Consider the following 13,890-nt stretch of genomic DNA (forward strand, 5'->3'; position numbering starts at 1 on the left):
AGTTGGTCCTTCACAATAACTCCGCACTGACGAACGAACTTGTCCGCAATCTTCTTAGGCGCTAATGGTTCGCCATTAGGTCTGATTGCCTCGATATTGTACTTTACGCCCTCCTTCAACTTTTTGTTCGGGCCTCGTTTCGTCCTTTTGCCTGAAGATTTGCTCAATCTGGATGGCTGAAAGAAGAAAGATCGATTCGTTAATATATCTTCAACTCATTTAAAACATGCGATGATCACCAGATTCCTGCTTATATAAATATATATACCTCGCCGGTGTTTGTTGTTTCAGGATCAACATGTTCTTCGTCGTAGTTCATGACTTCATCTTCTCGGTCGTCGCGATCGAATATCATATCACCCTCTCCGGTGTTGTTTAGAAATTCGGAGCCGTCAAAATCTTCTTCATTCTGATCATCATCTGGCCCGCGTATGATATCGAGCATGGTCTGTTCTCTATCTCTGTCGGTATTGTCCGCCATAGCTTTTATTTAACTATGCCAAAAGAAATATAAAACAATTTAGTATAATCTCGAATAATAGATATAATCTCGAATACATCGTCTCGAATAATAGATATAATCTCGAATACATCATCTCGAATAATAGATATAATATTGAATACATCACTAGCTAGCTAGCTAGCAAGCTAATAAAGATCGAATAGTACAGAGTAATCTAGGCCACTCGCGGTTCCTGAGGTGCGGGCGGTGGACACCCAAAGAGAAGGAACCATCACTGGATCATAGCTCGGGTGATCTCCCCAAAGAACCTGCCAGGTATTGGAGAACCTGACGTCCATAGCAGCCATGTAGCGATGGACGTGCTCGTCCTCCTCCCTGACACGGCGACGTACCACCTGTTGGGGAACGTTGCAGAAAACAAAAAATTTCCTACTCGTTTCACCAAGATCCATCTAGGAGTTCATCTAGCAACGAGTCATCGGATGCATCTACATACCTTTGTAGATCGCGTGCGGAAGCGTTCAAAGAACGGTGATGATGTAGTCGAACACGACATGATCCAAATCACCGATGACCAAGCGCCGAACAGACGGCACCTCCGCGTTCAACACACGTACGGGACGGGAGACGTCTCCTCCTTCTTGATCCAGCAAGGGGGAAGGAGAGGTTGATGAAGATCCAGCAGCACGACGGCGTGGTGGTGGATGCAGGGCGTCACAGTAGCAGGGCTTCGCCTATACTACGAGAGAGAGACGTAACGGGGAGAGAGGGAGGCGCCAGGGGCTGGTGTATGAAGTCCCTCCTCTCCCCCACTATATATAGGAGGGCCAAGGGGGGGGGGTGGTGCGCCAGCCTAGGAGATCCAATCTCCTAGGTGCGGCAGCCAAGGGGAGGTTTCCCTCCCCCCCAAGGCACCTAGAGGTGCCTTCCACCATTGGGACTCTTCCCTTAAGTGGAACCCTAGGCGCATGGGCTTTTGGGGCTGGTGCCCTTGGCCCATCTAGGCCAAGGCGCACCCCCTACAGCCCATGTGGCCCCCCGGGACAGGTGGCCCCATCCGGTGGGCCCCCGGGACCCCTCCGGTGGTCCCGGTACAATACTGATAACCCCGAAACTTGTCCCGATGGCCGAAACAGCACTTCCTATATATAATTCTTTACCTCCGGACCATTCCGGAACTCCTCGTGACGTCCGGGATCTCATCCGGGACTCCGAACAACATTCGGGTTACTGCATATACATATCTTCACAACCCTAGCGTCACCGAACCTTAAGTGTGTAGACCCTACGGGTTCGGGAGACAGGCAGACATGACCGAGACGACTCTCCGGTCAATAACCAACAGCGGGATCTGGATATCCATGTTGGCTCCCACATGCTCCACGATGATCTCATCGGATGAACCATGATGTCGAGGATTCAATCAACCCCGTATGCAATTCCCTTTGTCAATCGATATGTTACTTACCCAAGATTCGATCGTCGGTATCCCAATACCTCGTTCAATCTCGTTACCGGCAAGTCACTTTACTCGTACCGTAATGTATGATCCCGTGACCAGACACTTGGTCACTTTGAGCTCATTATGATGATGCATTACCGAGTGGGCCCAGTGATACCTCTCCGTCATACGGAGTGACAAATCCCAGTCTTAATCCATGTCAACCCAACAGACACTTTCGGAGATACCCGTAGTCTACCTTTATAGTCACCCAGTTACGTTGTGACGTTTGGTATACCCAAAGCACTCCTACGGTATCCGGGAGTTACACGATCTCATGGTCTAAGGAAAAGATACTTTGACATTGGAAAAACCCTAGCAAACGAACTATACGATCTTGTGCTATGTTTAGGATTGGGTCTCGTCCATCACATCATTCTCCTAATGATGTGATCTCGTTATCAATGACATCCAATGTCCATAGTCAGGAAACCATGACTATCTGTTGATCAACGAGCTAGTCAAGTAGAGGCTTACTAGGGACATGTTGGTGTCTGTTATTCACACATGTATTACGATTTCCGGATAACACAATTATAGCATGAATAAAGACAATTATCATGGATAAGGAAATATAATAATAATGCTTTTATTATTGCCTCTAGGGCATATTTCCAACACCACCTCCGGCGGGGCCGGCTCCCTCCGCACCGAAAGTGGCCCACGTGAATGCCACCAAAGGAGATGAGGGTCGACGATGGGACCCGGGGCCGGGTTCCTCACCAAGCGTCGCGCCCCTGAAGGTAGCACCTCCCAGTGCCAGCCCGGCGGAGCCCAGTCCCGGACATGGGTCCTCTGAAGCAGGACGTCGTCGCGGACGTGTCGACGGCGAGGATGCGGGCCGGGCATCGTCGACAACAAAATACTATATGCCGCAAAAGTAAAGTAACATTTTTTAAATGATGGATTGTGATGATTTCATATATGCAAATTCTAAATTTTATAACTAAAAATATAAGAAACTAAAAAAACATCAATCATCATCTAACAATTTGAAATTAATCTAATTCATCTAGCTAGCTAAAACTAACATTTCCAAAATTTCTAACATTTCTATATAACTAACATTTCTATAACATTTGACATTATATATATTATAACTAACATTTCTACATACTATTTGACATTAATCTAATCTAATTAATTAATTCATCTAAACCTTTGTATGAAAAACAGAAAAACAGAAAAAACTAAAAGCTAAAAACAGAAAAATTGTGTGTGTGTGTGCGCGTCTAGTGTGTGTGTAGTGTGTGTGTGTGTGTGTGTGCATGCATGTAGTGTGTGTGTGCGCGCGCGCGTGTGTGTGCGCACGGTCGGCGCCGGCGCCGGCGCCGGTGTGCGCTACGATCGATTGGAGGGAGGAGAGGGGCCGGGGGAGGGGCTCACAGCGCGCGCGGGCAAGGTCGAGGCGACGGCGACGGCGAGGGCGGGGTCGATCCAAAGGCGATGGCAACGGCAAAGCGAGGGGATGGGTGACCGGGACGGCGACGGGGGTGCCGCGGAGTCGACGGGGACGACGCGACGAGGACGGGGGCGTCGCGGAGTCGACGGGGACGGCGCGACGGGGGCGGCGACGGCGCGGGACGGGGCGGCGGCAGAGAGAAGTGGGAGATGAGAAACTGAAAATTTTCGAAGTGTTTCTTATATAGGGGACACCTTTAGTACCGGTTGGAGCCACCAACCGGTACTAAAGGCCTGTTTTGGCCAGGCCAAGCGGGGGGGAGCACCCCCCTTTAGTACCGGTTCCTGGCTCCAACCGGTACTAAAGGCCCCCCCTTTAGTACCGGTTGGCGCCACAACCCGGTACTAAAGGGGTTGCGCTGCCAGGCGAGGGGCGCAGAAGTTTAGTCCCACCTCGCTAGCCGAAGGGCGCTCACACCTGCTTTTAAGCCCCGCCGTCGCTGCTGTCTCGAGCTCCTCTCTGAAGCAGGCCTTCTGGGCCTACCTCTGCTACTCTGCCCTGTGGGGCCTATTGGGCTTGCGGGCCTGCATCCTGGCCCAACAACAGGTTGGGTTTCTAGTCGTATGCAGGCCGCTGTGGCCCGGTAGGTGGGCTTTTTTCATTTAGTTTTTTCTTTTCTGCTTTATTTATTTTGTTTTATTTATTTTTAGTTGTTTTTTGCTGTATTTAGAGTTTCTTTGTGAATATTTTTGATAGTTTTTAGAAACTTTCAGTTAGTGCCGGTAGTTTTTAAATTTGAATAGTTTAAATTTTGAATTATTTGAAATTTGTGTGAATCACTAGTTTGTGAATAACTTAACTTTAAAAATACATTTTCCAGTGATTCTTTTTTATTATGTTTAATATTAGTGTGTTTTATCATTATATTCAATTTGGTAATGCTTAAGTTATTTAAAAATGAAATGCCTTTGTAACGCATGAGTTTTCGTCCGAAACCCTGATACTTCAAAACAGATTGTCCATTCTGTACACGAAGTGTATCCAGTTTTTGCGGTAACCCTCTCTACTTTTTTGCACATGCTATGTGGGTCAAATTATGATACCATGCCAACTTTCATCCTTTTCTGAGTTCATTTGAAATGCTTTTCAATTTCAGGGTCATTTAGCTGAAAAAATCAATAAATGCATGAAAGAATTTGCTTGCACATAAAATTTCTTCGCGTTTCAAATGCCAAAACACGTAACTAGCTACCCTAACTATTATAGAGATTCCCTCCTGGGTGTGAAACACAAAAGAAAGTGATGATAGCTAAGCCGATCACATCCCAGATCTTTGGGTGTGAAACTTTTTCTTCGCGTGTGTCCCTTTGCGTCGTAGCCATGGAAAATCTTCATCATTTAACGGGATGCTCGGGTCAATATTCACTGTGAATGGGGCAATTTCATCAAACTTTTCATAATCTTCTGACTTTTCTGTCTTGTCATCCACTCCCACGATGTTTCTCTTCCCAGAAAGAACTATGTGCCGCTTTGACTCATCATACGATGCATTCACTTCCTTATCTTTTATTTTTCTTGGCTTGGTAGACATGTCCTTCACATAAAAAACCTGTGCCACATCATTGGCTAGGACGAGTGGTTCGTCTGCATACGCAAGATTGTTGAGACCCACTGTTTTCATTCCGTACTGCGGGTCTTCCGTTACCCCGCCTCATGTCATATTGACCCATTTGCACCGAAACAAAGGGACCTTCAAACCACGTCGATAGTCAAGTTCCCATATGTCCTGTATATAACCATAATATGTTTCCTTTCCCATCTTGGTTTCTGCATCAAAGCGGACACCACTGTTTTGGTTGGTGCTCTTCTTATCTTGGGCGATCATGTAAAATGTATTACCATTTATCTCGTACCCTTTGAAAGTCATTATATTCGAAGATGGTAACTGGGACAGCAAGTACAGGTCATCTTCAATAGAGGTGTCATGCATGGTACGTGCTTCCAACCAGCTGGCGAAACTCCTGGTTTGTTCACGTGTAATCCAGTCATCAGACCGCTCCGGGTGTTTGGAGCGTAGCAAATTCTTGTGTTCATCCATATACGGAGCCACCAAGGCGGAATTCTGTAGAACTGTGTAGTGTGCTTCAGTGAGAGAATGTCCGTCCATACATATTATTTGTTCCCCTCCTAGCGTGCCTTTTCCATCCAGTCTGCCCTTATGCCACGATTCAGGAACACCAATCGGCTTAAGGTCAGGAATAAAGTCAATACAAAACTCAATGACCTCCTCATTTTGACGGCCCTTGGAGATGCTTCCTTCTGGCCAAGCACGGTTATGAACATATTTCTTTAAGACTCCCATGAACCTCTCAAAGGGGAACATATTGTGTAGAAATACAGGACCCAAAACGTTAATCTCTTCGCATAGGTGAACTAGGACGTGCGTCATGATGTTGAAGAAGGATGGTGGGAACACCAACTCGAAACTGAAAAGACATTGCACCAAATCATTCTGTAACCTTGGTATGATTTCTGGATCGATTACCTTCTGAGAGATTACATTGAGAAATGCACATAGCTTCACAATGGCTAATCGAACGTTTTCCGGTAGAAGCCCCCTCAATGCAACCGGAAACAGTTGCGTCATAATCACGTGGCAGTCATGAGACTTTAGGTTCTGGAACTTTTTCTCTGCCATGTTTATTATTCCCTTTATATTCGATGATAAGCCAGACGGTACCTTAATACTGAGCAGGCATTCAAAGAAGATTTCCTTCTCTTCTTTGGTAAGAGCGTAGCTTGCATGACCCTGATGTATGCCGTCTTTTCTGTGCATACGTTGCTGGTCCTCCCGTGCCTCAGGTGTATCTTTTGTCTTCCCATACACGCCCAAGAAGCCAAGCAGGGTCACACAAAGATTCTTCGTCACGTGCATCACATCGATTGCGGAGCGGACCTCGAGGTCTTTCCAATAGGGCAGGTCCCAAAATATAGATTTCTTCTTCCACATGGGTGCGCGTCCGTCAGCGTCATTCGGAACAGGTTGTCCACCAGGACCCTTTCCAAAGACCACCTTCAAATCCTTGGCCATATCATGTACATCAGCACCAGTACGGTGGCGAGGCATTCGTCCGATGATCTGCCTCACCTTTGAAATGCTTGCCTTTCTTTCTTACGGGATGCCTGCTCGGAAGAAATCGACGATGTCCCAGGTACACATTCTTCTTACAATTAGCCAAATATATACTGTCGGTATCGTCCAAACAGTGCGTGCATGCGCGGTATCCCTTGTTTGTCTGTCCTAAAAGGTTACTGAGAGCAGGCCAATCATTGATGGTCACAAACAACAACGCCTTTAGGTCAAATTCTTCCCCCATGTGCTCATCCCACGCACGTACACCTATTCCATTCCACAGTTGTAAGAGTTCTTCAACTAATGGCCTTAGGTACACATCAATGTCGTTGCCGGGTTGCTTAGGGCCTTGGATGAGAACTGGCATCATAATGAACTTCCGCTTCATGCACAACCAAGGAGGAAGGTTATACAAACATAGAGTCACAGGCCAGGTGCTATGGTTGCTGCTCTGCTCCCCAAAAGGATTAATGCCATCTGCGCTTAGACCAAACCATACGCTCCTTGCGTCATCTGCAAACTCCTTCCCGTACTTTCTTTCGATTTTTCTCCACTGCGACCCGTCAGCGGGTACTCTCAACTTTCCCTCTTTCTTACAGTCTTCTCTATGCCATCGCATCGCCTTGGCATGATCTTTGTTTTGGAACAAACGTTTCAACCGTGGTATTATAGGAGCGTACCACATCACCTTGGCAGGAATCTTCTTCCTGGGGCGCCGGCCCTCGACATCACCAGGGTCATCGTGGCAGATCTTATAGCGCAATGCACCACATACCGGGCAAGCGTTCAAATCCTCGTACTCACCGCGGTAGAGGATGCAATCATTAGGGCATGCATGTATCTTCTGCACCTCTAACCCTAGAGGGCAGACAACCTTCTTTGCTTCATACGTACTCTCAGGCAATTCGTTGACCTCTGGAAGCATATCCTTTATCATTACCAGCAACTTTCCAAATCCCTTGTCAGATACACCATTCTCTGCCTTCCATTGCAGCAATTCCAGTGTGGTGCCCAGCTTTTTCTTGTCACCTACGCAATTCGGGTACAACAATTTTTTGTGATCCTCTAACATGCGCTGCAACTTCTTCTTCTCCAAATCACTTGCGCAGTTTCTCTTTGCATCGGCAATGGCCCGACCTAGATCATCAACGAGCTCATCTGATGCCTCTTCTTCAGCTTCTTCCCGCATTGCCGGCTCAACTTCTTCCCGCATTACCGGCTCAGCTTCTTCCCCCATTGTTGTATCATCGTATTCAGGGAACCCATGGCCAGGATAGCTGTCGTCGTCCTCTTCTTCTTCATTGTCTTCCATCATAACCCCTCTTTCTCCGTGCTTGGTCCAAACATTATAATGGGGCATGAAACCGGTCTTAAACAGGTGGACGTGAATGGTTCTTGACGTAGAGTAATTGTGACCATTCTTACAGCGAGCACATGGACAAGGCATAAAACCATCCGCCCGCTTGTTTGCCTCAGCCGCAAGCAGAAAAGTACGCACGCCCTCAACGAACTGGGGAGAGCATCGGTCATCGTACATCCATTGCCGGCTCATCTTCATTACACAACACCGAATAGACCAAATTAATACAAGTTCATACATAAAGTTCATACAACACTTAAATGCAACAAACAAATAACTCTCTAGCTAAAGCATTTAAATGCAACAACAAATACGATCAAGATCGCAACTAAGGTAACAATGGATCCAACAGCATAATGATACCAAGCCTCACTATCGATGGCATATTTTCTAATCTTTCTAATCTTCAAGCGCATTTTCTCCATCTTGATCTTGTGATCATCGACGACATCGGCAACATGCAACTCCAATTCCATCTTCTCCCCCTCAATTCTTTTCAATTTTTCTTTCAAGTACCTCGTTTTCTCTTTCAACTAAATTTAACCTCTCGGCAATAGGGTCGGTTGGAATTTCAGGTTCAGATACCTCCTAGAAAAAATTTCTATGTCAACTTGATGGGCATAATTTGTCATAAACACGAAATGCAACTAGTTTTAAAAGAGAATATACATACCACATCCGAATCATAACAAGGACTAGGGCCGACGGGGACGGATATCAAAACCATGGCACTATATGTATAACAAACAACGTACGGGTAAGATAATTATACGAGTAACTATATATCCAAATCACAAACATCAATTTTTATATAAAATTTCATGAACAAGAGGCTCACCACAAGGTGGTGCCGGCGACGGGACGGTGCGGGCGATCGACGGTGGCTACGATGGAGATTTAGAAGGCACTAAGTAAACCACACCTACATATGCAAACTAAGTGTTATTTTTTACCTCAAATTGCATATAAATCAAATACTAGCACATATATATATATATCCTCCCAAATTACTAAACTCACAAATTAATCACTATATAAACCAATGCAAGAGCTAATCTAGCAATGAGAGATGAAAGGACAAAGTTGCTAACCTTTGTGATCATTTGAATGGATGAGGGCCTTCAAATCTTGACAAATTTTGGGCAAATTTTGTGATGAACTCGAGAGGAAGAAGGGAAGAACAGAGGAGAGGGCCGGAGAGGGGAAAGGGGGAAGAACAGAGTGCTGGTGGACGAAGGGTTTATATAGGACGACCTTTAGTACCGGTTTGTGGCACGAACCGGTACTAAAGGTGCTGGAGGGGCCCCACTCTGGCAACATCCTGCCACCACTCTCATTAGTACCGGTTCATGGCACGAACCGGTGCTAAAGGTTCTCCACGAACCGGTACTAATGAAAGCGGCCCGGCTAGCCGTTGGAACCAGCACTAATGTATACATTAGTGCCGGCTCAAATACAAACCGGCACTAATGTGCTTCACGATTGACCCTTTTTCTACTAGTGAGACGCGTCCCGCCTCTTCAGACATGCCACCACACCACCCCGCATGTACGAGGGCCCGGTGTGACGCTCCGGTGGCATTGCTACCCCCAGTGCCCCCGTCCCGCCTAACCCTGTAGCGTTTGACCACGGGATCTACCCCTTTGACTTTGCACGGACGGGCTTTGACCAGTGGACCTCCCCACCCGGTTGTGTTAGGTCAGCCCATAGGAACACTTTGGAGCAACATCCGGGCCAGACCCACAGCAAGATCCCCTCCGTGTAGACCCCACGCGTCCGTTTTCCCCCTCCAGGTGCCGGCGGCGGCGCCGTCCGTGAGGGGGGCACACCCCGGACACGCGTGCCGGGCATTTGCAACCGCCACAACACTTCCAGACTTGTGAGAGGCCGCCGGCGCAAGATTTGGCGGCATGCTAGCCCCCGGAGGCCGCCGGCCAAAGCCGTAGACGCGCGAAGGGCAATCCGCGTAGAGGGAATTTTTCGGATACTTCTCCATCACCAAAAATTATGAAAAAATACCATCGTTCCTATAGCACATGTGCCCACGTCGTGCAAAAAAACTCATGATTTTATCGCGCTCCGAGTATTTAGTAATACTGACGCCGCATCGTTACCGCAGAACGTCTACTACCGTGTAATCGCCGTCCGTGAGGGGGGCCACGCACCGGAGACGCGTCCCGCCTCTTCGGACATGCCACCACACCACCCCGCATGTATGAGGGCCCGCTGCGATGCTCCGGTGGCATTGCTACCCCCAGTGCCCCCGTCCCGCCTAACCCTGTAGCGTTTGACCACGGGATCTATCCCTTTGACTTTGCACGGACGGGCTTTGACCAGTGGACCTCCCCACCCGGTTGTGTTAGGTCAGCCCATAGGAACACTTTGGAGCAACATCCGGGCCAGACCCATAGCAAGATCCCCTCCGTGTAGACCCCACACGTCCGTTTTCCCCCTCCAGGTGCCGGCGGCGGCACCGTACGTGAGGGGGGGCACACCCCGGACACGCGTGCCGGGCGTTTGCAACCGCCACAACACTTCCAGACTTGTGAGAGGCCGCCGGCGCAAAATTTGGCGGCATGCCAGCCCCCGGAGGCCGCCGGCCACAGCCGTAGACGCGCGAAGGGCAATCCGCGTAGAGGGAATTTTTCGGATACTTCTCCATCACCAAAATTTATGAAAAAATACCATCGTTCCTATAGCACATGTGCCCACGTCGTGCAAAAAAACTCATGATTTTATCGCGCTCCGAGTATTTAGTAATATTGACGCCGCATCGTTATCGCAGAACGTCTACTACCGTGTAATCGCCGTCCGTGAGGGGGGCCACGCACCGGAGACGCGTCCCGCCTCTTCGGACATGCCACCACACCACCCCGCATGTATGAGGGCCCGGTGCGACGCTCCGGTGGCATTGCTACCCCTAGTGCCCTCGTCCCGCCTAACCCTGTAGCGTTTGACCACGGGATCTACCCCTTTGACTTTGAACGGACGGGCTTTGACCAGTGGACGTCCCCATCCGGTTGTGTTAGGTCAGCCCATAGGAACACTTTGGAGCAACATCCGGGCCAGACCCACAGCAAGATCCCCTCCGTGTAGACCCCACGCGTCCGTTTTCCCCCTCCACGTGCCGGCGGCTGCGCCGTCCGTGAGGGGGGCACACCCCGGACACGCGTGTCGGGCGTTTGCAACCGCCACAACACTTCCAGACTTGTGAAAGGCCGCCGGCGCAAGATTTGGCGGCATGCTAGCCCCCGGAGGCCGCCGGCCACAGCCGTAGACGCGCGAAGGGCAATCCGCGTAGAGGGAATTTTTCGGATACTTCTCCGTCACCAAAAATTATGAAAAAATACCATCATTCCTATAGCACATGTGCCCACGTCGTGCAAAAAAACTCATGATTTTATCGCGCTCCGAGTATTTAGTAATATTGACGCCGCATCGTTACCGCAGAACGTCTACTACCATGTAATCGCCGTCCGTGAGGGGGGCCACGGACCGGAGACGCGTCGCGCCTCTTCGGACATGCCACCACACCACCCCGCATGTATGAGGGCCCGGTGCGACGCTCCGGTGGCATTGCTACCCCCCAGTGCCCCCGTCCCGCCTAACCCTGTAGCGTTTGACCACGGGATCTACCCCTTTGACTTTGCACGGACGGGCTTTGACCAGTGGACCTCCCCACCCGGTTGTGTTAGGTCAGCCCATAGGAACACTTTGGAGCAACATCCGGGCTAGACCCACAGCAAGATCCCCTCCGTGTAGACCCCACGCGTCCGTTTTCCCCCTCCAGGTGCCGGTGGCGGCGCCGTCCGTGAGGGGGGCACACCCCGGACACGCGTGCCGGGCGTTTGCAACCGCCACAACACTTCCAGACTTGTGAGAGGCCGCCGGTGCAAGATTTGGTGGCATGCTAGCCCCCGGAGGCCGTCGGCCACAGCCGTAGACGCGCGAAGGGCAATCTGCGTAGAGGGAATTTTTCGGATACTTCTCCATCACCAAAAATTATGAAAAAATACCATCGTTCCTATAGCACATGTGCCCACGTCGTGCAAAAAAACTCATGATTTTATCGCGCTCCGAGTATTTAGTAATATTGACGCCGCATCGTTACCGCAGAACGTCTACTACCGTGTAATCGCCGTCCGTGAGGGGGGCCACGCACCGGAGACGCGTCCCGCCTCTTCGGACATGCCACCACACCATCCCGCATGTATGAGGGCCCGGTGCGACGCTCCGGTGGCATTGCTACCCCCCAGTGCCCCCGTCCCGCCTAACCCTGTAGCGTTTGACCACGGGATCTACCCCTTTGACTATGCACGGACGGGCTTTGACCAGTGGACCTCCCCACCTGGTTGTGTTAGGTCAGCCCATAGGAACACATTGGAGCAACATCCGGGCCAGACCCACAGCAAGATCCCCTCCATGTAGACCCCTCGCGTCCGTTTTCCCCCTCCAGGTGCTGGCGGCGGCGCCGTCCGTGAGGGGGGCACACCCCGGACATGCGTGCCGGGCGTTTGCAACCGCCACAACACTTCCAGACTTGTGAGAGGCCGCCGGCGCAAGATTTGGCGGCATGCTAGCCCCCGGAGGCCGTCGGCCACAGCCGTAGATGCGCGAAGGGCAATCCGCGTATAGGGAATTTTTCGGATACTTCTCCATCACCAAAAATTATGAAAAAATACCATCGTTCCTATAGCACATGTGCCCACGTCGTGCAAGAAAACTCATGATTTTATCGCGCTCCGAGTATTTAGTAATATTGACGCCGCATCGTTACCACAGAACGTCTACTACCGTGTAATCGCCGTCCGTGAGGGGGGCCACGCACCGGAGACGCGTCCCGCCTCTTCGGACATGCCACCACACCATCCCGCATGTATGAGGGCCCGGTGCGACGCTCCGGTGGCATTGCTACCCCCAAGTGCCCCCGTCCCGCCTAACCCTATAGCGTTTGACCACGGGATCTACCCCTTTGACTATGCACGGACGGGCTTTGACCAGTGGACCTCCCCACCCGGTTGTGTTAGGTCAGCCCATAGGAACACATTGGAGCAACATCCGGGCCAGACCCACAGCAAGATCCCCTCCATGTAGACCCCACGCGTCCGTTTTCCCCCTCCAGGTGCCGGCGGCGGCGCCGTCCGTGAGGGGGGCACACCCCGGACACGCGTGCCGGGCGTTTGCAACCGCAACAACACCTCCAGACTTGTGAGAGGCCGCCGGCGCAAGATTTGGCGGCATGCTAGCCCCCGGAGGCCGTCGGCCACAGCCGTAGACGCGCGAAGGGCAATCCGCGTAGAGGGAATTTTTCGGATACTTCTCCATCACCAAAAATTATGAAAAATACCATCGTTACTATAGCACATGTGCCCACGTCGTGCAAAAAAACTCATGATTTTATCGCGCTCCAAGTATTTAGTAATATTGACGCCGCATCGTTACCGCAGATCGTCTACTACCGTGTAATCGCCGTCCGTGAGGGGGGCCACGCAGCGGAGACGCGTCCCGCCTCTTCGGACATGGCACCTCACCACCCTGCATGTATGAGGGCCCGGTGCGACACTCCGGTGGCATTGCTACCCCCAGTGCCCCCGTCCCGCCTAACCCTGTAGCGTTTGACCACGGGATCTACCCCTTTGACTTTGCACGGACGGGCTTTGACCAGTGGACCTCCCCACCCGGTTGTGTTAGGTCAGCCCATAAGAACACTTTGGAGCAACATCCGGGCCAGACCCACAGCAAGATCCCCTCCGTGTAGACCCCACGCGTCCATTTTCCCCCTCCAGGTGCCGGCGGCGGCGTCGTCCATGTGGGGGGCACACCCCGGACACGCGTGCCGGGCGTTTGCAACCGCCATAACACTTCCAGACTTGTGAAAGGCCACCGGCGCAAGATTTGGCGGCATGCTAGCCCCCGGAGGCCACCGGCCACAGCCGTAGACGCGCGAAGGGCAATCCGCGTAGAGGGAATTTTTCGGATACTTCTCCATCAACAAAAATTATGAAAAAATACCATCGTTCCTATAGCACAT

This window comes from Triticum urartu, chromosome 3, assembly GCF_003073215.2.
Source record: "Triticum urartu cultivar G1812 chromosome 3, Tu2.1, whole genome shotgun sequence".
NCBI lineage: Eukaryota > Viridiplantae > Streptophyta > Magnoliopsida > Poales > Poaceae > Triticum > Triticum urartu.